Source organism: Struthio camelus, chromosome 1 (genome assembly GCF_040807025.1).
Source record: "Struthio camelus isolate bStrCam1 chromosome 1, bStrCam1.hap1, whole genome shotgun sequence".
NCBI classification, from domain to species: Eukaryota; Metazoa; Chordata; class Aves; order Struthioniformes; family Struthionidae; genus Struthio; species Struthio camelus.
Window position 1 is genome coordinate 135,825,647 of NC_090942.1, and position 21,927 is coordinate 135,847,573.

Consider the following 21,927-nt stretch of genomic DNA (forward strand, 5'->3'; position numbering starts at 1 on the left):
CTAATTTTCTGCAGTGCTGGGAGGGAGGCAGGCTTCCTAGGGACTACCTTTAGCTCCATCCGTTATCCCGTGGGGCAAATAGAAAACTTGGAGCCTTGCTACTGCTTCTGCAGAGAGTCGGTTTTAGTGAGAGCTAAAATTGCTGCTTGGAAAAGCATCTAACCCTACTGGCTTCAAATTATCAGTTCATGCTGTCTCCAGAACAGGAGGAAAGGCAAATTAAGAATCCTTCAGTTACAGTCCTTGACTAGGAATCCCAAGGTCAAGCAACAATATACTGTTTATTACACTGGGCAGATGATAATGATATAGTATGAAGCTTGTGTCGTAAGTGTTACATTTACATTTGAGGTGCTTTTAAGAGGGTGAGAGACAGTAGATTTAATATTCTATGCTAAATGTACGGTATTATGCATTATGTATTTAGTTGCTTCTGCATACACCAAACATTTTGTGAAGTGATGGCAGATGTTGAAAATCTCTGTTAGTTTAAAAAATATTAATACACAATATTTGGGTGCTGTAGGATATTACAGCATACTTGAGTTCCAGAGTTGCAGTTACACAGTCGTATAACAACATATGCAACACATGACAAGATGTGTACCAGCCTCTACCAAAAAGACTCTGCTCCACAGAATATACGCGATGTCAACACTTGAAAATGAAAGGCTTACCTTTGTATTGTGCCTATCACCCATCCTCTCTCACTCCTATATGGATCAAAGATCTGGTCATGGGATAATTAACTCACTTTTTCTTGCTTCCTGCCTAAAACATCTGGACCCCTTTGGATAGTTCATGTGATAAATCTACTTTTCCTTTGCCTTTTCTCAAGTAATTTGGCTAACGTGGAGAGCTGAACTTCCAGCCACCTCTGAAAGGGTCTCTCTAGTTTAGAAATGACAGCTATTACCTGTGTGCAGCAGTGCTTTTTTCCTTAGCAGAGGGTAAAATGGCTCTATTAGGACAGCTTCTGGTTTTCAGCTACCTCTCTTGGGTGCTCTTTTAAACATAAAATAGCCAAATTGAAGTACTTAGGGAAGGAAGAGCCTTCTCTCTGGCCTGAGGCAGACCCAGTGCCTGCGCTTCTCCTGCCTTTGCGTGCCCAGGACACGGAGGTGGACGCAGAGGGCTGGGGGTAGATGTCAGGGCTAGCCAGTGGCATTCAGGCAGCGCGCAAGGTGCTGTATGCTCCATCCCCTTCAAGCTGGCGTATCGGTCTGGTCTGTAAGATAGCTGATCGTGGTACTTGCAGGTAGCTTGCCTGTACAGCTGGCTACGAAGGGGCAGGGATATCTCAGAAACCACAAGGCTGATGCAATGGTGATTGTTTGGGATAATTTCCAATAAATATTCCTTAAACATAAATGATGGCAACAAATTCATAGACATAATTGGTTCTTTGTAACTCCTTCTTTAAAAAACAAATTACACCTAAAAACAAGTAGACACCCATCTTTCCCAGAATATTACTGAAAATTAATAGACCATCTGAGTCTGCACTATCATATACTCTGTATCCATTTTTTCATATACCTGCGGATTCATCTCCAGCAGCTCTCCATCTGTTTGCAGGCTGTTTTCTAAACCAATGTGACGCCGCAGGTGCAGAAGAGAGAGACAATAATTAACAATGTGGCCTACAGCATCTTGGGGAGCAATTAATTTCAGTGACTATTTGGGGGAGGAGGAAGAGGGAAAGTAAGCTCTGCACAAGTGTTTGTCTGTCTTGTGCATGCAGGTGTGCGTATATTGGCTGGATGTACATACAGGTGCATATGTATCTCCTAAGAAGATTATTTTCAGCATTCAGGCTTTCACTCCTTTGCAATGACTGTTGTGCACAGAAACTACTTGAAAACGACAGTGCCATCTGCACTGAGGAGATTAGGGGGTGTCAAGGAGTTTTTTTTTTTTTCGCTTCTCACATTCCTGCTTCTCTCCACCCTGTCCCTGGAAAAATCCCAGTTTTTAACCTGTCAAAACAGTTCTAAAGCTGATCTCTGCTGTATAAAAAACCTGTGAGACAGAGCCATGACAGCTACATACTGTCAGAGGACTATGACTGCATGAAAAAATAAAACCCTGATATTGCTAAATAAAAGAACAGGGAAGGGTATGAGGCTGCCCTAGCATAGGGGTAGTTTTTTTCATGTGTGCATACACCGATACATACTGTATTTATGTATACGAAGACTATTTCACTGATATGTACATAGACTATAGCATGCATATATAGCACTGAAAATTAAAGATTTACACATTCACAGAGAGATTCAAAATGAAAACCATATGATTAACTAGACTTTTTTTTCTTCCAAATTTGGATCCTGACATTAGAAAACTAAATCCGTTCATAAGCTCTTAAATGCAAGAGGCCTCATTTCGGATGTGCCGAGCAGCTACTGCTTCTGCTGGCTTCTGTTATCAAGACTGGCTCTGTCTCTGAAAAGCAGCTGTCAGGCAGGAGATCCCGCAGGATCTCCTCTGACGTGTCTAGCTAGCAAATAGCTAAACATGACTGCAGTACCTGTGTGCCAGATGAGTACAGCTGCACGTACGGAGAAATGGTGCTGCTCCTTCTGACTGGCTGTGCAGTTTTCTCAGAGAAAACCAGCAGCGACATTGAGGGAGAAACCCCACCACATACTAATAAAGTGTTTTTCTGCTTTGATTTTGTTACTCCTTTTTAATGTTGCCCTGCCTCTTCTCCTTCACACAGTAGTGCCGGTGCTGAATGCAGAGAATATGTGATGCAACACAAGAAAGTCTGTCTGTGTTAGCTTTGTGAGTGCGATATCACAGGTGTGACTGCTTACTTCTGGGCTCCACAGAGGTAAATTACGTATTTTAACACTGGTTCATCTCCCATTTGCAGTGTCAGATCTGGCAAATGGTTGTGTACATAAAAGGAGCCTGAAAGCCTGATCCTGGGACCAGATAAGTTGGTTTCTAAGCTTTAGACTTTATTCTGCAGTTTTGTGTAGAAAATTGCACAAGCATGAACACTGCATAAAGAAAACAGAGTGCCCCTCTGGAAAGCCAGTAGCGTGTTCATCCCTTTGGAAAGCCAGCTCATTTGCCCTTTTCTTTTTGTGTCTGCTTGTTCAAACAATTAAATAGAAAAGCAAGGAAATGTTCTGCTCTGAGCCACTCTCAAATGTTTTCAGGCAGTGAAATAAATGAGAAAGAGTAATCTAATGCAAAACTGTTTTGAGCATGTTTACATGTTATTAGGAAGCTAAAAGGTTTACACCTTGATTCTGAGTAGATGAAAAATAACCTAGTATGTCTGTAGAAAGAGCTGCATGTAGAGACTGCTGTTGGCAGGCTACTCTGTATACCGTAAAAATACTCAATTGTTTGTATTTTTCTTCTCCAAAAGTCCAAGGCTAAGACAGTAGGGAGGACCATAGACTACCTTTCAGGATGCGAAAGCTGTCATTTTTACGTGCAAGAGGGAACTGTGCTATGAAGATAGAAGTATTTTTCTGTAAGGAAATGACAGGCTGGTAAAGAATGTCAGCTTCTTGGGAATGTGAGAAGCAGATTATGTTAATAGCTGCATATCAGCTTTGCTCTCTTGACTTACTTCATGCTTCATCAATTATACTGCAACTTCTCAGACTGCTGTATGTGAGTAGTGTTGTTAGTTATAGCGAAAGATAGACAGGAAAAAAGATTATCCTTTTAAAACTTGGTTGCCTACTCACCAAGATAGGAACAAGAAAGGAGAAAAGAAAGTTTTACCAGATCCTGTAAAGAAATGGAATTCCATCTGTTTTCCCTTTTAAATACAATAAAAAATCCAGAAGTTCCCATATAGCTTTCTAATCACTACACTGTTTTAAACATTTGAATTCTCCAGTTTAGACAATATAAAAATATTGCAATATGGAATGTTGATTATGATATACACACACATGTTATTGCATAGAGGTATAAATATGAGCTTCTCTACAAAAAAGGAAAAGCAAAATGTTTTACTTTGCCAAAATGCAACATTCTGCTATAATAATAGCTTATTCAAAACCAGTTTTCTGTAGGAAAGTTTCATCAAAATCAACACATTCCCATGAACTTTCTCATACCAGTCAAGCTGCTAACTCCAGTGCAAGCTGTTCAGTTTAAAAATTTTCAACCTGTCGTAGCTTCTACTAGCTTATTTTAGTTTAAAATTTAGTTTTTCACATCCTAGTTTGTGCTATTCTTTTTTTTTTTTGAATTGTAAATGGAAATTAATCTGTGATCTGAAAAAGAAAGCCTATCGTAGTATAAGCACCTCTTCTATAATCTAAAGAGTAGAGTGTAGAACAGACTAGGTGACTTCCTTTGTGGAAGTTTTGTATAGCAATAACTTCTGCAGTTCTGTGATATGATCTGAGAGTTGCAGTATCTCAGTTTGCTAAGGAGATAGGCACTATTCAGCGTTCTATCAAATACTATAGCTACCACTGTTACCACATGAAGCTTCATTGCCTAGACTGAGAGCAGAGGCCCTATTCAGATAGACAGCTGGGTTGTATTTCTTTCATTTCTTCCTGTTAATGGTCAAATGGCCATTGAAAAGAAAGGATTGGACACCTAACCTATACTTTTAAAACACTTGTTACCAAAATTGCTCAGTATCTTCCATATAAGTAGAGGTTAATTTTATTGTTTGAAAGCATTTCATTCCCTCATGCTCAAAGAAAAGGTTCCCCAATGGTAAGAATAAACTTGCATGATTAAAGCCTAGGTACTGAGCTCCTAATGCTAAGAATAAATCAGAAAGAATTATATATGTTAGACTAGTGAGTAAAGGGTAAGAGGGAAGAAAAGATAGAGTGGGAGTGGCATCCTGAAAAGAATTACTAGAAAAAAATGCTTACTGGGAAAAGCTTGCAAAGCATCACCAGTAATCAACAAAAGAATCTAACAGAAAGAAAATAGTACACAGGCTGCTGTTGAAAAGTTAGCATTTGAGGATAGGAGAGAATAATAAGAAAAGAACCTTCCTAGGCACACATTCTGTGCGATCAGAGAGTACAGGTGTACAGGCACCCTACCAAAACACTGAAACGATGTCAGGGCAAGGCATATTATTCCTGAGAGGTAGGATGTGCATATCTGTTTTCAGCTCTCTCTGCATGTCACCTGAAGGCAAAATTCAAAAAAAAAAAAAAAAAAGTGAAGGAGGAATTCTCATGCTCAGAAACTATACTTTTATTTCCCTGAGGAGATCCAAGTCAGGATGGTTGTTTGGTCCTGCAATAGCAAGGCGTAGAAGGAGGAGGAATCTGTAGGAATCTTTAGATTCGTACAAATCCTACAAAGAAACTAGGAATCTTCATATATTATTTTGAACATGCCCTATGGAAATGTACTTGATTTCAGAATAGACAGAACTAGCTCACTGGCCCCGTGTAACAGTGAGCCTGGCCCAAAGCAGTAAGGAAGTTTGCTAACTGGAGAGAAGGCAATCAGAGGAATTATGAAACAGGATTCAAAGTGCTCTGGTAGGCAAAGGGCTGGTTTTCAGGACTTGCATCTTTCCTGATGCTGCTGGCAGTCAGGGATGACGTGGTAAAGCTACCATGCACCAAACAAAAATACAAGTAAATAATATTTAATAAGATGAGCAATTCTTCCCCCTCCCTGTTTACTGTCAGCAACAAAGGAGCTCTTTGTTTTCACTTCTACTAATGGCTGACAGTTTTTGTATTCTTTTTCTCCAGACCTACAGTTGTTGCTTAGCCATGCTCTGCATATTTTGGCTCATTTAATCTTTCCTTTGAAGTTGTTCCCTCCAGCTCTTTGTCATTTGTCTTACTTTTGTGTGAACTCCTTCCAATTCATCCTGGCTTGGAGGTAGCCAGACGTGAGTACGTGGTATGTGCTTTCAAGAAAAAGCTATCAGAAAGGATGTCTTGACCCTTTCCGTCATGCAAATCACCTTGATAACCTCATGGGAGAATCGCTGAGATTGCTGGTGCCTCCCTGCCCCTAACTCTGTTTTACAGAGTTCATGCCACAGAGCATCTAATAGAAGATTAGATAATAATTAATAGAAGTTACTGGCTGTAACTTTGGATTTATTTTTTGGTGTTAGTGAATATCACAATCTCAGCTCTGATCCTTCTGCCTGTATATACTCCCTAGGCCTGGTTCAGCACTGCTATTTTTCTGTTTTCTTCCTCCCACAGAATAGCTATGCTGCAGTGTATGATTCATTAGATACACTCTTCTGCATTTTTCCAATATGTATCTCCTTTAATGTTTTTCGGTAATATCACGGGGTCCCTTAATGCAGCACCTCAGGTATTTGTGTTTCTCCTCAGTGAGCTCCTCCCTGGAACTAAGCAATTGATTATTGTCTGGACTTTATGAGATCAAGTCATACAATGATCCTCACATTACAAGTAGCAGATTCTGGCACAGTTTGATGCTCTTTTTCGATTTCCAAGTCTCTCTCCAGAGCCTTAGTCAAGGGGACAGGCTATGCGGATTCCTACCAGGTTTCCCTGCTGTGTTCCTCCTTTAGGACTGGAGGTAATTAACAATTCTTTCTAGCACTGGTGGACCTTCAGGGATGCTTGAACAGGGGGTTCTGCATCTGCGACAGTGAAACTGAAAATAATAGAGAGCTCTCGGGCCAGTTTTTAGAAGAAAATATAGCTGTCTCCTCCCCAGATGAAAGTAATGTTGTTTGTTTGTAAAGCAAACACACATACCCTTCATCTTCCCAAATGGTGAAGACACTGTAAAAGGGAAGGTTAGTAGAAATATTATATCATAAATGTCTCGGTGTTATCTTATAGGTAGCCTGAGCATGTCTAAACCAATGAATGTAACATTATTTTAAAATGTTTCAAATTCTTTATTAAAATCCAGGACTTTTATTACTCCTCTCCAGCAATGACATAGTTTATAGTTCTACCACAAAAGCTATCAGGATGCTATGTATTATTTGTTCATTAATATTTCATGATTCATACAACTTACCCACCTATATTGCTGTTTGCTTGATTCTCTACTGTGTATGTTGCTGATTTCCTGTACAGTGACATGTGGATAAACTTTATTTTTTCTGAAGATTCTTGTTGCTTTTGTTGTTTTCTATTTTACCACAGCTTTTGAAAAACAGCAATGAAATGGTTCTCTAAACACTGGTTTGTAATCCTCCCCATGCATGTTATCTTAATTTCCTGATTTTGAAAAATACAATACAAGTAGACATCAAGAGGAAAAGCCATCATGACTAATGATGTCTGTGGATAGCCAGAAGAGTGATGAAGCTCAGACTAGAAAAATATTTGTTAAAGAGGTTTGAAAAGTTGAAAAAGGGATGTAAGTGAGAGAGAGAGGCAGAGTTTCCAGAAAGGAGATGGAGACCCAACTGGAATAGATATATGGCAAAGTGATCTTTTGAAGATGTTAGTAGGTCTGAAGCAAAATGAGTCAGAAAAGTCTTTGAATGATGTAGAGATGGGCCATTTGAAGATCAAATTAATCCATTGAAAGGAATGAGGTTGATATCAGCACTGAATTTGACCTTAATATCTGAAGAAAAAGAAAGGTTGTAATTTGAAATCACATAGACTTATATAGATGGAAATACACAGTGCACACACAGAGAAATAAACAGCAAAATTAAAGTATGTAGAGGGACACTTGGAAGGGAAGAGAAATCAGAGGACATCGGCACAAGATCAAGGCTGGGAAGTCAGTTATATCCAGCTGTGATATTGTAACATGGATTCCACTAAGATTTAACATTCAGACCGTAAGAGTTCATTTGGGAGCGTTTTTAAAAATGTAAGCACTGCTGTCACAAAAAAGGTTTCCTTCTGATTGCTAAGAATTGTTGTACTGGATCAGATCAGTGATTCACCTTGTCTAGTATCTTGTCTTTGATAGAGGCTAGGATAAGATATGTTGGTGAAGTACATGAAATTCCCTAATAGAAATAATTACATGTCTTGCTCACCTTAATGCTTTGTCCTGTCTTTTACAGTTAGGCAGGATGATATATGGTCCTTTACACAGTATTCTACATTGCTGGTAACCCAGAAAAAGATCCTGTGGTTTGGGCAGCAACTCATTGTCTGGGGCCTGTGTCTCTGCTTTTACAGAGTGGAAGGAATCCTCAGGCAAGGCTTAATTCCCTAACTGAAAATAGGCCTAGGAGCAATTTCAAACCAGCCATGTATTTTAACAGAAAATTATTCAAGAAAGATGCCCTTATATTAAAAGATGCAGTATTCATAGGTGATCTGTATTTACCAGGCAATCTACGTAACAATAAATTTTATGTACATGATCTTTTTGAAAAAGCAGCACTTTGATACATTTCAGAACACTCCAAATACTGTAGATACTCTGTTTTTGGTTAATTCTTTTGTATTGCTGGTTGCTACTAAAATGCAGAGATTTCTGTTGATTTAAGGATCTAGCGCTCTAGCTCTCTGCGATCGTGTCTACATTAGCAAATACTGCAGCTCAGTGCAACTGGATCTGTAGAGGGATCCATGTGATGCTGAGGATCTGATGTACATATTTAACGTGTTTTAGGATTAGTTTTTACTTTAGACGAGCTTTACTGTGATGCCAGGGACTGAAGGTGCATTAGAAGCTGGATAACATTAAGTGCATTCTTGGAGCCTATCTTCCAGCTAAGTTCATTTGAAAGGAAGCCAATCCATGTGTTCCAAGATTGCTCCCCAGTGCAAACCAAAGCATGATAATTGGGAACAACCTCGAGACTTGGCTTCAAAAAATGCGTTCCTGAGATGAACTAAAACCTTAATGGAAACGCATCTGGAGAGCTAATTTATATATTTGCATTCATAAATACAAATATATTGCATGCAAAGAACAGTTTCTTTGATTTTTATCGAGCAACAAGTTAGTGGATTTTATAAAAATCCAGTAAATGACCTTATTTACAGTTGATAGATACCATCTACCTTGCAGAGCATTATTCACATGCACATTAAAGCACAAACCACACTATGTATTCATTTGAATAGATACAGTAGGATATTCCAGGTAGTGTCTGCATTTCATTTTTCTGTTTCTTTTTTTAACACAATTTATCCAAGAGCTGTTTAGAACACAAAAAATGTAAGGGGGAGGTGCAATGCAACTGTGCAGTTTAAATAACCAATTAATAAGTAGAATTAGTGTATTAATTTAAAAATTGTACTGAGGAACAGTTTTGTATTAAATCTGATCAGAAATTAATTATTGTTATCATATGAAGATTGGTAAAGATTAGAGTTAACAATGAGATACAATACAAAAACTGCGTGTGTATCCTGTCTTTCATAACTGTACCAATAGTAGGATTAAGATACCTTAGCTTAGGCATCTTCACGTGCGTGAGCACATGAGTGTCTAAGCTCCCCTTACTGATGAAGGAGATCTAGTCAGCATCCCATATAATAGGAGGCACCTGTGTTTGGGCAGCTGACTCCCAGGCAGGTGTCTAACTGAGCTCCTAAAGAGCTCCTTAGCCTCCACTAGCTAAAAGAGTTCAGACATTTGCATGTAGACACCTAAATGTGAATGTCTTCACATCAAACTGAATCCCTCCCCTAGTGTCAAATGTGTAACTCAATATAATTTACCAAGACTAGCTAGAAAAAAAAAAAAAGACCATATCCAAGGTGAGTCTGTTTCAGTTTGTACATTTTTTCTTTGTTCAGATACTTCCAATTAATTATCTCTAATTAATTAGCTTAATCGTTGATCTTTTTCAGGCTTTGAGCAAGCTGAGATAACTAAGCAACTGTTCAATATCATCTCTCATTCTGCACCTGCTATTGTGTGCAGTGCGTGCCACCGAAGAGCTGGTGTTGGGCTACATCTGGCATATCAAGATGTGACAGGGGCCAATTTGCTGAGGGGTGGGGCAAAGAAGTAAGTGGAATGGATAAATACATCAATAGCTCCAATGCGGTTAGAAAATTAGCTATCTTCACTATTCACTATCGCTCTCTGGGGGAGCCATATTCTGTACATCTATAGCCATATTCCATGTACCTACAGAGATGAGTTTTCTCATAATAGTGATAATGAAGCGGATTAATGTAGTACCAGTTGGAGACTAGTCTATTTTTGTAATGACAAGACAGAGCCTTCTAAAAAAACTAGCTCATGCTTTGGGCTGAGTATTGCTGGACCTCAAGAAATGCAGAAGGTTTTATGAACTTTAGGATCATTCATCCCATCTCCCTGTCTTCCTATCACTTAACTTTCCCATTTGCCCCCAATCTCACTGCGCCTGTGTGCCCTGTCCTCTCCTTCCCTATCTAGCCTGAAGGACACAGTCCTTATTCATCTCTGGCCTGACCTTTATTTGTGTCGTAATTCCAGTATCTTTTCCCTCTTTTGCCAGCCATCTCTTGCATACAGAAACATCTCATGATTTTAAAATAGCTAACACCAGGTGTTAACTGGAGATATGCTGGGCCCTGTGATTTTGAACGGACACTGATAAAAAGGATTAACGAAAACCTGTTACGCACGGAAACAACTTTTCCCAACTAACAGCAGAGGCAAAATTCACTCAGAAGCAGAAGGCCAGTGAAAGGGGAATAAATCATCTAATCACAACTGGATGAATTAAGAAAGATGGAGATTTGTGGTGGCTTTCTCTGCAGAGATAAATTTCATCCAGGGACAGAAAGCTTGGGCAGGTCTGCTTGGGCACATTCAGGCCTGACTGGACATGAATCAGCTTTGGCCAAGAGATCAAATAGCCGCATTTGTGCAGCATGGTGGCAAACTAATATGCTCAGCTTCTCGGCAGCCCTGCCTATTATGCAAGTGTACGGCTTTTGGCCAGTATATGGCTTATGTCAAGACAGCTCAATGCAGATAGACTGAGTTCAGGTTTCTCCACATTTGCTCAGATAGATATACCAAAATACCAGGTAAATATACCAAAAATGAGCGCTCTTCATGCTATATAGCATTTCAGGATTTGTAACTTTCTCACTTTTTTTTCTGTCTTTTTCATATCAAGTTTTCTAAAGTTTCATGGGCAGCTTAACTGAATATCTAGTTATTCTGTGTTTATTTACACTGAAAAATACTCATAGCCTTTTAAAATACTCTCTTTTGCTGTAAGCTCGATGGCTGCTGCTGCAGCAAGAGCACACCTTCTTCCCTGTTTTGCATTTTCTTAATATGGGAGCTGTGAAGGAAGGAGATGGACACCAGAGCTACAGCACAAAGAAGGGGAAGGGGAGAAAATACAGTTCTCTGACCTTTGCAGTGGTAGCTAGTGCACTTAACATCTGACCTTATATGAATACTGTAGGAGAATATGTACATCTTAGAGTCACTCACTATTAAATTTTGAAGATGCACGTATAGTTTAAATGCACATCATGGTCCTTTTTTAATATTTTATTGTTGTAGTGTCTAAAAGTCAGGATGAAGTTGGGTCCTACTGTACTCATTTATATGTAAGAATACATAGTCAATGGAATCCTTGCCCAAGAGTCTTGGAAGTGTTGCATGAGTCAGGGTCCTGAGTGCACCAACTGGTGCTGCAACCTCCTCCTCTTTCCAAGGCACTTGGCTGCCTGTGCTAAAGGCTGGCTCTGATATAGTGCAGTAGTGCAACCTCAGATCAGCTGCTGGGGAACAGCTGAGTTGTGAGGAAAGCTGTGAGAAGCCTCATCTAGAGACCAGCCATTAGCTTGGGAGCTGCATTTAAGCTCAGGCCCTTGCCCTTGGTTCCCAGCCTGGTTCTGCTTGTTGATTCTGGCCTCAACCGGCAGCCTGCTCTTGTTGCTGTATTGCTGGTGTGTCTGGTGCTGTGAATATATATCATTTGCACAAATAGTTCCCATTTAGCTGTACACATTTAAAGAAACATATCACTTGATCACTCTGAGCTTATCATAAAAGGACACTAAGTGAGACTGTCATGTGGACATTTAGGCTGGAGGACATTTTAGTTGTAGGACAGAGGAAATTCTTCAGTAGAAGAGGTTACTCAAAGGGAACTAAAGAGCAGCTTGGTTATGAAATAAACCTTGAGGCAACTGTGAAACCACTTAAAAAGTAACAGTGAAGGATCTAGCTATAATGCGAACACAGGCACAAACCCTCCTGTAGGAAAGAAGTGCTTCAATTCCAGGCTTTGTAACTGACAGTTTAATTGCCGGGTCTGTGTTTACACTTCATCCACTACAAAGAAAAAAATAAGTGAGAATATCAATATGGGAAGAGACATGCTGGTAGTAGCTAAGCTGTACTGAGACGCTATGTACAAGCCAATGGTTTTATAATGGACACATCTGCCCACTTCACAAAACCACTACAAAAACTGGCAGGATTGCAGAATCTGCTGGAGAAGTTTCAGCTTCAGAACACCAAAAGGTGTCAAAGGTAGGAGTTTTGGAGTTTGGCTGCGAAGGTGCTGATAGTCATCTCTTGTGCTCTGTGAATGAGTCTTAAATCCAGACCTGCGCAGACCTATTTTCTCCTACCTCCTTGCTGGATCCCCACTGAGATGTCCATTTCTTTCCCTACTCCTGAGAGCTGGCTTTGAACCTGTCTCCTTGTGTAAGGAGATTGTACATACTCAAAGATACTTCCTTTAGGGCTTCCGAGGTCTTGCCCCAGACTGCTTCTTCCACTGCCTTCCCCTAAACATTACAGGACGGTTCAGTTGCCATGAGATCAGTGTTTGAATCCTCTCCAACGAAGGGTTCTCCTTACACTTAACCCACTTAGCAGATCTACGAAGCTTACCACTCTCAAAAGGTGTCAAATATTCACTGCAAAACTTCTTTACACAGATCACATTCTCTTGGAGTATAGTGCTAAAATCCCTGGTTGTAGATAATGTACATCTTGGGGCCTTCTACTACCTGCTGAACATCCTGCACTCTTCCAAAAAGATGAGATATTCCTCAGTACAGGAACCTTCTCTGTAACATGAACATGGCCAGTTCTTGTCATGGGCTGTAGCCATTCAACTGCCCCACAGCTGCTTATTTCTGCCTTATCTTCCAGTCAATCCTAATGCCCTTTGGCAGGCCCACCTGCCTCTGGTAAGTAAGCTGTGCTCCTCCCCACTTCTGCATCTCTAGACTTAGTCCAAGTTATTCCTGCTCTATCACTAGTAGGCTTGCTACATTGGAAAATCAAAACTACAGTCAATTGTCCCAGCCTGGGGCTGAACTCCATAATTGCCTCTCAGGAATAATGTATTAGCTATGTTCCAAGTCCGTTAAGAAGTTTCTCAGTGCTGTTAGTGCTTCTGTCTAAGCAGATTTTTGATGTCTGCATTACCAAATTCTTTATGCACCTGACTGGCTCATCACATCCCATTTAGTTGGTTTTACATATTACTTCTCTGTTCAAAGTTCTATACTGATAATCTGAGCAAATAATCCTGACCAAGAAAAGGCCTTTCTGTTCCACTGGCACTTGCTCTCTGCCTTGGAAACAAGATTTCTACTGAAAATTTTGTCTTTTTTTCTACTCTAATTTCTATTCTCCAAATAAAGAGAAAGCAAACAATGCAACTATACACTGAATCTCTAAAGCATTGCCATGTTGTCTTATGTTGTCAGGGTACAGCTATGATTTGAGTTAAATGACAGACAGGCATAAATCCTGCCTCAAATTTGCTGTTCCTAACAGTTTCTGGAGGACCTTCACTGTTCAGGTATGATATTTGCTTCCCACTTTCCTACACTGTCCAGAGGAGTAGCCTAATGGTGGCGGTCAGTGAAAGACTTCTCTTCTACACAGGTTCTTGCGTCGCCAGCTCCCAAACTAGCCCATGCAGGAACTAGAGGGCACCCTGTTACTTTGCAGAAATGCTGCAGAAATGTATTGCAATGGCAGGCACTATTACAGCATTGCAGTGTCCTGGTCTTGAATATTGTTATACCAGTAGGAATGGCATGGTACAAATGAAAACAAAGTGAAGTATACATTTGCAAAGCCAAAATTAAGCAACAGTTACAAAGCCTTATAAAAATGTTGATATCAGGAATACAGGATACCCAGAACTTGGTTTATCCATGTAAGAAATTCAGGACACCCTGTGGAACTCCTTCTCCTAGCAAGGTATCTGAGTGGGCCTACCATACGTGATCAAGGACCCAAATCCAGTCTGTACCCCATATCCTCAAAATCCGGGTTGGTAGAAGCATTCTGATCCTGACATGCCAGGCTCTTCCTTTCTTTCCATTCAGAATCAAATTTTTTCCCCTCCCACTCACAGATTTCTTAATCACTCCCAATGGCTTTCACCTGCTGCTTTGGAAGTTATGACATCTCTTGGGCAGAGCCAGGTAGAATTACTGCCTGCTCAGATGGTAAACAGAGCCAGCTTATGGCTGCTTTTGGTGCTTGATTATGCAACAAAATTGTTTGTTAGTTCCTATATAGGCAGGAAGCCCTTTTCCACAAGTGTTCAGATCCTAGAACAATTTTTTTTTTACATTATGGATGATATATTTCACATAAGTGTCATTTGCCACTTATGCACTGCACAATCTCGTAATTCTGTAATTTGTGCATGCTACACGTTACTGACCCTTGTTTGAGACCACATAGTAGTAACCAAATTGCCTTAGGGAGGTAGTGAGTTAAGGGATGACTCTGCCCCTAGTTGTGTCTTTGGAAGTGCTGTGAGTACTTGACTACATGAAAACTAGCTGTAATTACTATTAGTTATCACCCACAAACAAAATAAATGAAATCATGCAATGTTATGGATAAGTCTAAGGTTGTAGAAGCAGAGCTTATATTCTTGATTTAAAATGTGCAGTCGAACTTTTGTGGTTTGATTTAAAAAAGAAAGAAATACTTTAACAACACTAGATACTTGTCACGGAAGCGCATTCCATTGTATTGTAGGAGGTTATTTATTGCTAAGGCTGACTGTCCTTGTGAGGTATTTCAGTAATAGTGCATAACTTAACAAGAGACGCAAATTGCTAATTGTCAAACATGTGGACTAGCATGCTTAACTTTCATGAAATACAAAGGGAGATGTTGCTGAATTGATTAATAGTAACAAATACAAATCATAAATAGGATGGGGATTTCCCTTCTTCTCATGTCATAGGGATGTGTTCCCTGAATCAGTGACCTATGAGGACAAAAGCTGTATACGTATTTCCGGGGGTTATCATGGAAGCCAATAAATTGGTTAGTAGACAGGGAAAATTCTAATAATATATCTCAACCTGACTTGAAGTTTCATCTATGTTTTCCTAGGATAATGTTAGGTTAATTGCTATTCAGGAAAGATCAGGTTAAACCTCTCTGTGGTTTAGTTGGATAACTTACAATTTCACCTGTACTTCAGAGATTCATAACCACTTGCTTGGGAAAACCACAGCTCACTGTGGCTGCTCGTTTGTTTCCTTGTGGAAAGGGAGAGGGAAATTTTAGTGCTTACTGTAAGTATCTAGAGGCTATACCTACATTTGCAGGTAGTTCAGCACAGTAGGAAGAGATTCAGTCAGTACTGAGGACCAATTTTACCAATTTCAGGTTACTTTTACCAGTCCTAGTCTGGTCCAAAGGACAGAATGGTCATTAGCAGCTGGAGGGCAGTATATGCATTCCTGGATCCCGTCTTCTAGTTTAGTTTAATTTGAAAAGAATTGGATTCATGTGCTTTGAGACCTCTCCATCATGTGAATCAAAGCATGGTAAATGGGAACAATTTGGAGATTTGGCTTCAGAAGCATGTTGCTGGTCTGAACTAAAGCGCAAATGTAGACGTACTCTCTATGAAAATAAGCACAGCTGTACGAAAAGGATTCATTTTATGCCAGCGTCCCATAATTTGGGATTTGAGCACAAAGTTCTTAGTAAATCCAAAATGTTGCAACTTGCCCCTTAGCCACTGCAGCACAAATAACGGGATTTATTATAGCACTGTGTTTACTGGTTCCTAGATTACTGAAAAAGAAACCCAAAACACCTTGATATAATTTACTAATTGCTTCAAAAATCACCTTTAATAAACTATGTAATTATACAAGGAAATGCTACCTAATTTCAGTCCAAGTGTATTGTGTGTGTGTGTGTGGCTGCTTTCTATGTGAAGCTCACATTCAGTTGCTACTAAGGTTTTATAGTGTACTGTATGTTTACTAAACTGCCTGCTCACCAACCATTAAGAATATTTCTGAATGAAATATTTAAGGAAATGTGAATTCATTTTGACTGATTATGGTAAGATAAGCAAATATATTTCAGCTTGCTCTTGGATGACAGCGTGGCATGTTAATACCCTTTTTGAGCTGCTGTAAACTAACTTGCTTTAAAAAAAGGAGCAGTTTTAAGCTAACAGAAAATTTCTCCAAACTTTCCTTGCAGTTTCTATAAATCAATGTAAGGGCAGAGTGATAAAAATTATCATTAGCTGGAAATTACCTTGACTGAAATCTGAGGCGTGTAGCTGAGTTAGAGGTGCTGGAATTGGAGCAGTTGAATGTAGTTCCAATTAAAAATTATAAATTAGAGCTGCAAGAGTGTGGAACCGCCTGCCTCATGAAAAATCTTACTTTCATATACATATATAAAAAGGTCACTGAGTTCCTGAACTCACACAGATTAAAGCAAATAGACTCTATCTCACATGGTCTCAAGAGAAAAACAAGCACTTTGAAACTGTTCTCCTTAGGACATAATATTGCGGCTGAATTTTCTATCACAGGAAAATTTACCCTCTCGTTTGTGGATACAAGAAGGAAGGGATAGCCAACCAGTTAGGAAACTAATGGTCTCAAAAGAGCCAATTAGTTAAGAAAGTTTTTTGGAGGCCAGGAGTCATAAGTTCAAGCTCCTCTCCTGATACAGGCTAGACGTGTGCAGTAGTTTTCTCAGGGCGGTTTGCTATTCTGGCCTGAGTCTTCTGTGCTGTTTGTGGAAATAACTTAAATTCTCATTTTCAAGGGATAATTTCTGCCGGGTGCCCAAACTCCTCTGAATCTTAGAAATCATTCCTGTAGCTAGAACATTTCCACCCGTGCTACTGTTGATGGAACAACATGTTTCTAAGAGAACTTTTTTGGCTGAGCCGGCTGTACTTGTTCAGGGTTTTATCTTTCCCCTCACAGATACATTATTGCAGGCTGTCTGATGAGCTGAGCAGACTTTCCCAAGTAAGGTCAGATACCTCAGTAGCAATGGTTTCAGGGTCACTTTTCACACGAGTGAACATTCGGTTTCTGAGATACAGCCAGAAACCAACTTTAGAGAAGGATTTGCCATTGTGCAGTCAATAGCCAAGCTGTCTGAGTACTTTATAGCTGGAATGTAAGGTTACCTTATATTTTTGTTAGAAGGGACACGTGTGATGATGTGAGACTTTCAAAGCAGTAGGTTCTTTCAGCTTGCAGCTCTGAGTCAGAAACCACGGAATAAGCTCTCCCAGTGAGGCTTCTCCCTTTGAATCTAGCACTTAACCATCACCCCGTGGATTCCTAGACTTGTCTCAGTTTGCGTAAGGCTTATCTGCAACTTTACTTGGATATGTTACCTTCCTAACACTGATGTACTCTAAATTTGTCAAAATACTATGGTTAGACAAGCTTAAAATCAAAATAGGAAAGCAAAAAGAAAAGCTCTTGATTACAGAGATGGAGCCGTGGCTAAAATAGCATCAAATTAAGCATGGTAAACTTGTGCCTAAAACTAATCTTTTCCCGAAGCTGTAACTGAGCATTTCTCTGAAAGCTCCCTTGCAAGTAGTGCCTGAAGAACAGCTCAGAGGTCTCTCCCCAGGGTGTGGTCTCCTGGAGTGGATGCCTCTGTCCTGGATCGCCTTATTCCAATGATACTGGGGCATCTTGGATTGCCTTAACTCCAAGGATACCTTTGCAGTATGAGCATGCCACTGCATGCAAACAAATCTTCAAAGCACTTACTTGGAATCTGTGCTTTCCCCTCCTCCTTTCTAATCAAATGAGGGAAGCTTATTGTAGTGTGCTTTGCTTAGCTCTGCCTGTTTGTGTGAATGCAAATGAAGCCTTGTTCAAGCTTGTCTGTGACTGGGATAGACAAAGCCCTTTCGATGTGTTGATTTTTTATACCATGCTCATCCTTCTGTTTCGGAAGTTGTCTGAATTGCAATCTTTCTGACTCCTTCCTTCTTGGACACAGAACTTGGGCTGTGAATCTTTTCATAGTGCCATAGCAATTTACAGATGATTATGTAGAGGTTGCTTCTGATTGTCTTGCAGTGTGTGATAAATTGCTGGGTTTCTACAGAGGTTACATGAGGCACATTAAGAACATTGTATCAGCTTGGTGTTTAAGAATGTTTTGCTTGCCCCCCACCTTTGTCATTTGTATGAACTCCTGCCATCACGATGTAGTCTTCTGTCTACCCTTCCACACAATATCTGTATATAGGAATTTCTATATGTCTAATGTCTCTGTTTATAATCAGTACACACACGCACACACACACACACACACACACACACACGTATAGTTCCAAACTGAAGCAAGGTACTAATTACTTTAGGACTAACTAGAGCAACTTACAGAAGATGAGCTGGCCAAATATTCTACCTATGTTTGGAATTTTGATATACGTCCACTGAGGAAGAATGTACAAAGGAAGCATTATCCCTGGACATTGGGAAACATATTTAGACTATGTTATGTCTAACTATGGGTTTTTGAAAGGTGAGTGGGTATAACAATGAATAATACATCGTGCCCATAAATAGAAGGTTGAGTAAGAGTATAAACAAGAGGTGTAGAGAACTGGAAGCTTTCTTGATAGGTAGATGGATAGATAACACATAGTGGAAGCTAAAAGGAGGTTTTCCAGGCATAATTCTCTTCTGCTATTTAACAGTGCAATCAATAGTCCTGAAAAAGGAAATCATTTGCAATGCTAATTGCAATGCACAAGTGAGAGTGGCCTGAGTGGGAGGAAGCGTCAGTTGTTTGCTTGCTGAGGGACATTTCAGAGCTTCCAAAGTTCTGATATTCATAATTCTTTTTACAAAACAATTATTTGCTAAGCATTTAGCTGACTAGGACATCATAATTTTGAAATCTAAGAAATCAAAGAGGATGGTACTTCTTCTAGCTGAAAGATTTTGCTGGTTGTCTCAGTGTGGGTCCCACGGAGAAGGGAGATATGATGGAGAGCTGTGGACCATGGAACTTGACAGACTGACAATGTTTATTAGCTTTTATAGGTCTGCAGTGCTCATCGCTGCATCCAAAGCTTTGTCAAATATGTCTTGTCTTTTCCTATTTTCTGTTATATACTTGTTTGATTTCTGAATAATAAATGGATTTTTTTACCAGTGGCATGACCTGAATTTGCTAACCTTATTTACGCTGATTAGTACTCTGCTCTGTGCATGCAGTTTCATTGGCCCCAGTGGAACTACTTGCAGAATAAAGCACAAATCATCGTGACTGAGGATGACAAAACCGAGCTCTTTCCTCCTCTTTCCCTCCTTAACAGAGGATGTATGTTTCCTGGACTCCACAAACTGACTCCACAAAGTGACAACATATGTTTATGTGCAGAAGACCAGTGTGGAATCATTTAGGGGGACAGAAGAGGAAGGGAAAGCGTGTTCTCGTGCCAAGTGTTTTTAGAGTCAGCCTTCATAAGTGTCGATGATCTCTAACTGTGTGGTAGAGAAGGAGCTAAGGAATTTAACTCCTGACAATTTGTGGTGTGCTGCTAACCTGCCAATGCCTTGTGGACTGTTAAAATATTACTTGATGTTGGCTGTGCCTTTAAGTGAATGTTAGCTTGTGCACTCATCTGCAGTTCTTAATTCGCTGTGGGTGAGAATTTGTGGTTTTAAGACTAGATTGAATTATGTAGGGTAAAATGTAAATGTCTGTGACTCTTAAATGTCACAGACATACAGTTTTATATACCTGAAATAGAAACTATAAAAGAAAATCAAATTGTAATGACTGGGTTATGAATTTTGCAATTCTTTTTTTTTAAATTTTTTCTTTAACAACGGACAGAGGATCAACTACTGTTGTTTTATTTACTCCTATTATTAAGAAATGGAAATATGAAATTATTGTTCTAACTTAAGTCACAATTAGAACAAAATTCTTTATTTGTTGAAAAAAAAGATTTTCAGCAAAAAAAACAAAGCTGAAACTTTGTTGTGAACTTATGCCAAATTCAACAGATAGGTCTTGGTGAAAAAAGAGGAAGAAACTGAAAAAGCTGATAGATTTTCTCTTTCTGTTTCAATACAGTGTTATGAACTTAACTTTTGCACCAATTAACCTTTCAAAATAGTTTAACACAAGTCATAAAATAAATGAAATATTTCATTCAACTCAAAGCATTTTAATTTTTTAATTTTTGCCCTGAAAAGTCTTGTCGCAACTTTAATCACAGTAAAATATATTTCTTCCCTGCTGCAATATATGAATGCAGTAACTCTGTGAAGTACAGGAGATACCTATTATTGTTATCTTGTAACATCTGTGCTTCACCACTCTGCGGAGAGGTGGATCTCTTTCTGTAAGAATAAAGGTGGAATATCTCAGCTGATTTCAACAGAGTTACTCAGAATATATACCAGAGTGGCAGCTGTCAGAACCCAGCCATAGACCAGTATCAGAAAACTTGCTAATTGTTGACTACAAAATAAGGAACAAAGAACTAGAGTAACTGCAGGATAGTATGTAAAGATTTAATGATATGAACTTAGTCTTCCTGTTCTGGTCGTGAAATGAAGATGGTGAGAAGAAGGATGAGCCAAATGTGAACAAAAGGAACAACATAAAGCAGCAGAGCTTTAGTACATGCGCTCCAAAGAGTGACCTGCCGTGCAGGCACCAAATGAAGTGATTAGATTGTGCTTGCAGTTTTGAAAAATATGACTCTATCTTGGATATCTAATATTGAACTGACAAGTTTTGAAATCACTGGTCCTGTATATTATTCTGGAGTAGCTAAATCTCTGGCTCTGAACTCATGAAAATTTGGCCATAAGTAACACTTTGGAGATTTTCTAGTTTCATGAATAACAAGCTAAATGAACTCCAAGCACTTCATGAAGTGGTAGAGGATCATTGTATCCTGTGTAAATACTGAAAAAATCAACAGATACAATGGGTGCTAGTTTAAAAAAAATCAACATTAATGAACTTTAATAAGGTGTGTCTTGTTACCTGTAAATGTAATACATACCTGTGTGAGACTTCTTTAAAATACTCATCAATGAGGCTAATCTAATTGAAGCAAGGCAGCTTGGTGTGGAAAGAGCAAACCCAGATCGCTAAAAATGGGCTGTGCAGTGTGGTTCTGGGCAGACTTGCTCAGATTAGCTGGCTAGATAGATGTACTTATGTGATACAGAGTGTGAGTTAATGAACTGAGAAGGCTTTTAGCTTGGACGTGGTGCAGATGTGGTGCTACTGCTCCTGGCAACGAATTGTCCAGAGTGGAGTCTGTTTGAATGCCAAATGGACTTTCTGAGTGAAACCCCTGGGCACAAAACGATAATTGCCGATGAAATTTTTTTTCCTCTAAAAATTTCCAACCAATTCTTCCAATCTCGTGTTAGTTTCAACACGAAAAAATCTTTCTGTGAGAAAACATTATTCTAGTGGCTAGTCAGCCACCTCAGCCAAAAGTTTGATGTGCTTTCATTATTTGCATTTAATCATAGCTTCGTTAGTTCCAGCAGACTCTCTGAAAGTTATCTTTCATATCAATTGAAAGATTTTTGGAACTATTAGAAGATGATAAGACTCATTTTAGGTTAATCTATATATTGGTACAGAACTGTGCTTTCTAAAACCTGAGTATTTCCTGTTTTTTTCATAGACAGCCGTGTGCAACAGAGGCTGTGACTAATGCTCTTCTGTTTAACCTCACAGGCAAGGAATTTTCCACAACTTTCCTTAGCTATATATCTACTTTTAAATAAA

The 21,927-nt window shown here is 39.4% G+C and overlaps 1 long non-coding RNA gene across 17 annotated transcripts in view; it reads left to right on the forward strand.

Moving 5' to 3' along the window:
• The window catches only part of LOC104137987 (uncharacterized), a 235,779-nt gene that overhangs the window by 158,954 nt on the left and 54,898 nt on the right, over positions 1–21,927 (forward strand). For 2 of the 17 annotated variants that reach the window (XR_011136084.1, XR_011136086.1), the window contains one exon: positions 9,747–9,906. The exons of the other annotated variants lie outside the window; for them this stretch is intronic. This is a non-coding gene — a long non-coding RNA (uncharacterized lncRNA). The remainder of the gene's footprint in view (positions 1–9,746; positions 9,907–21,927) is intronic. 17 annotated transcript variants of the gene reach the window in all.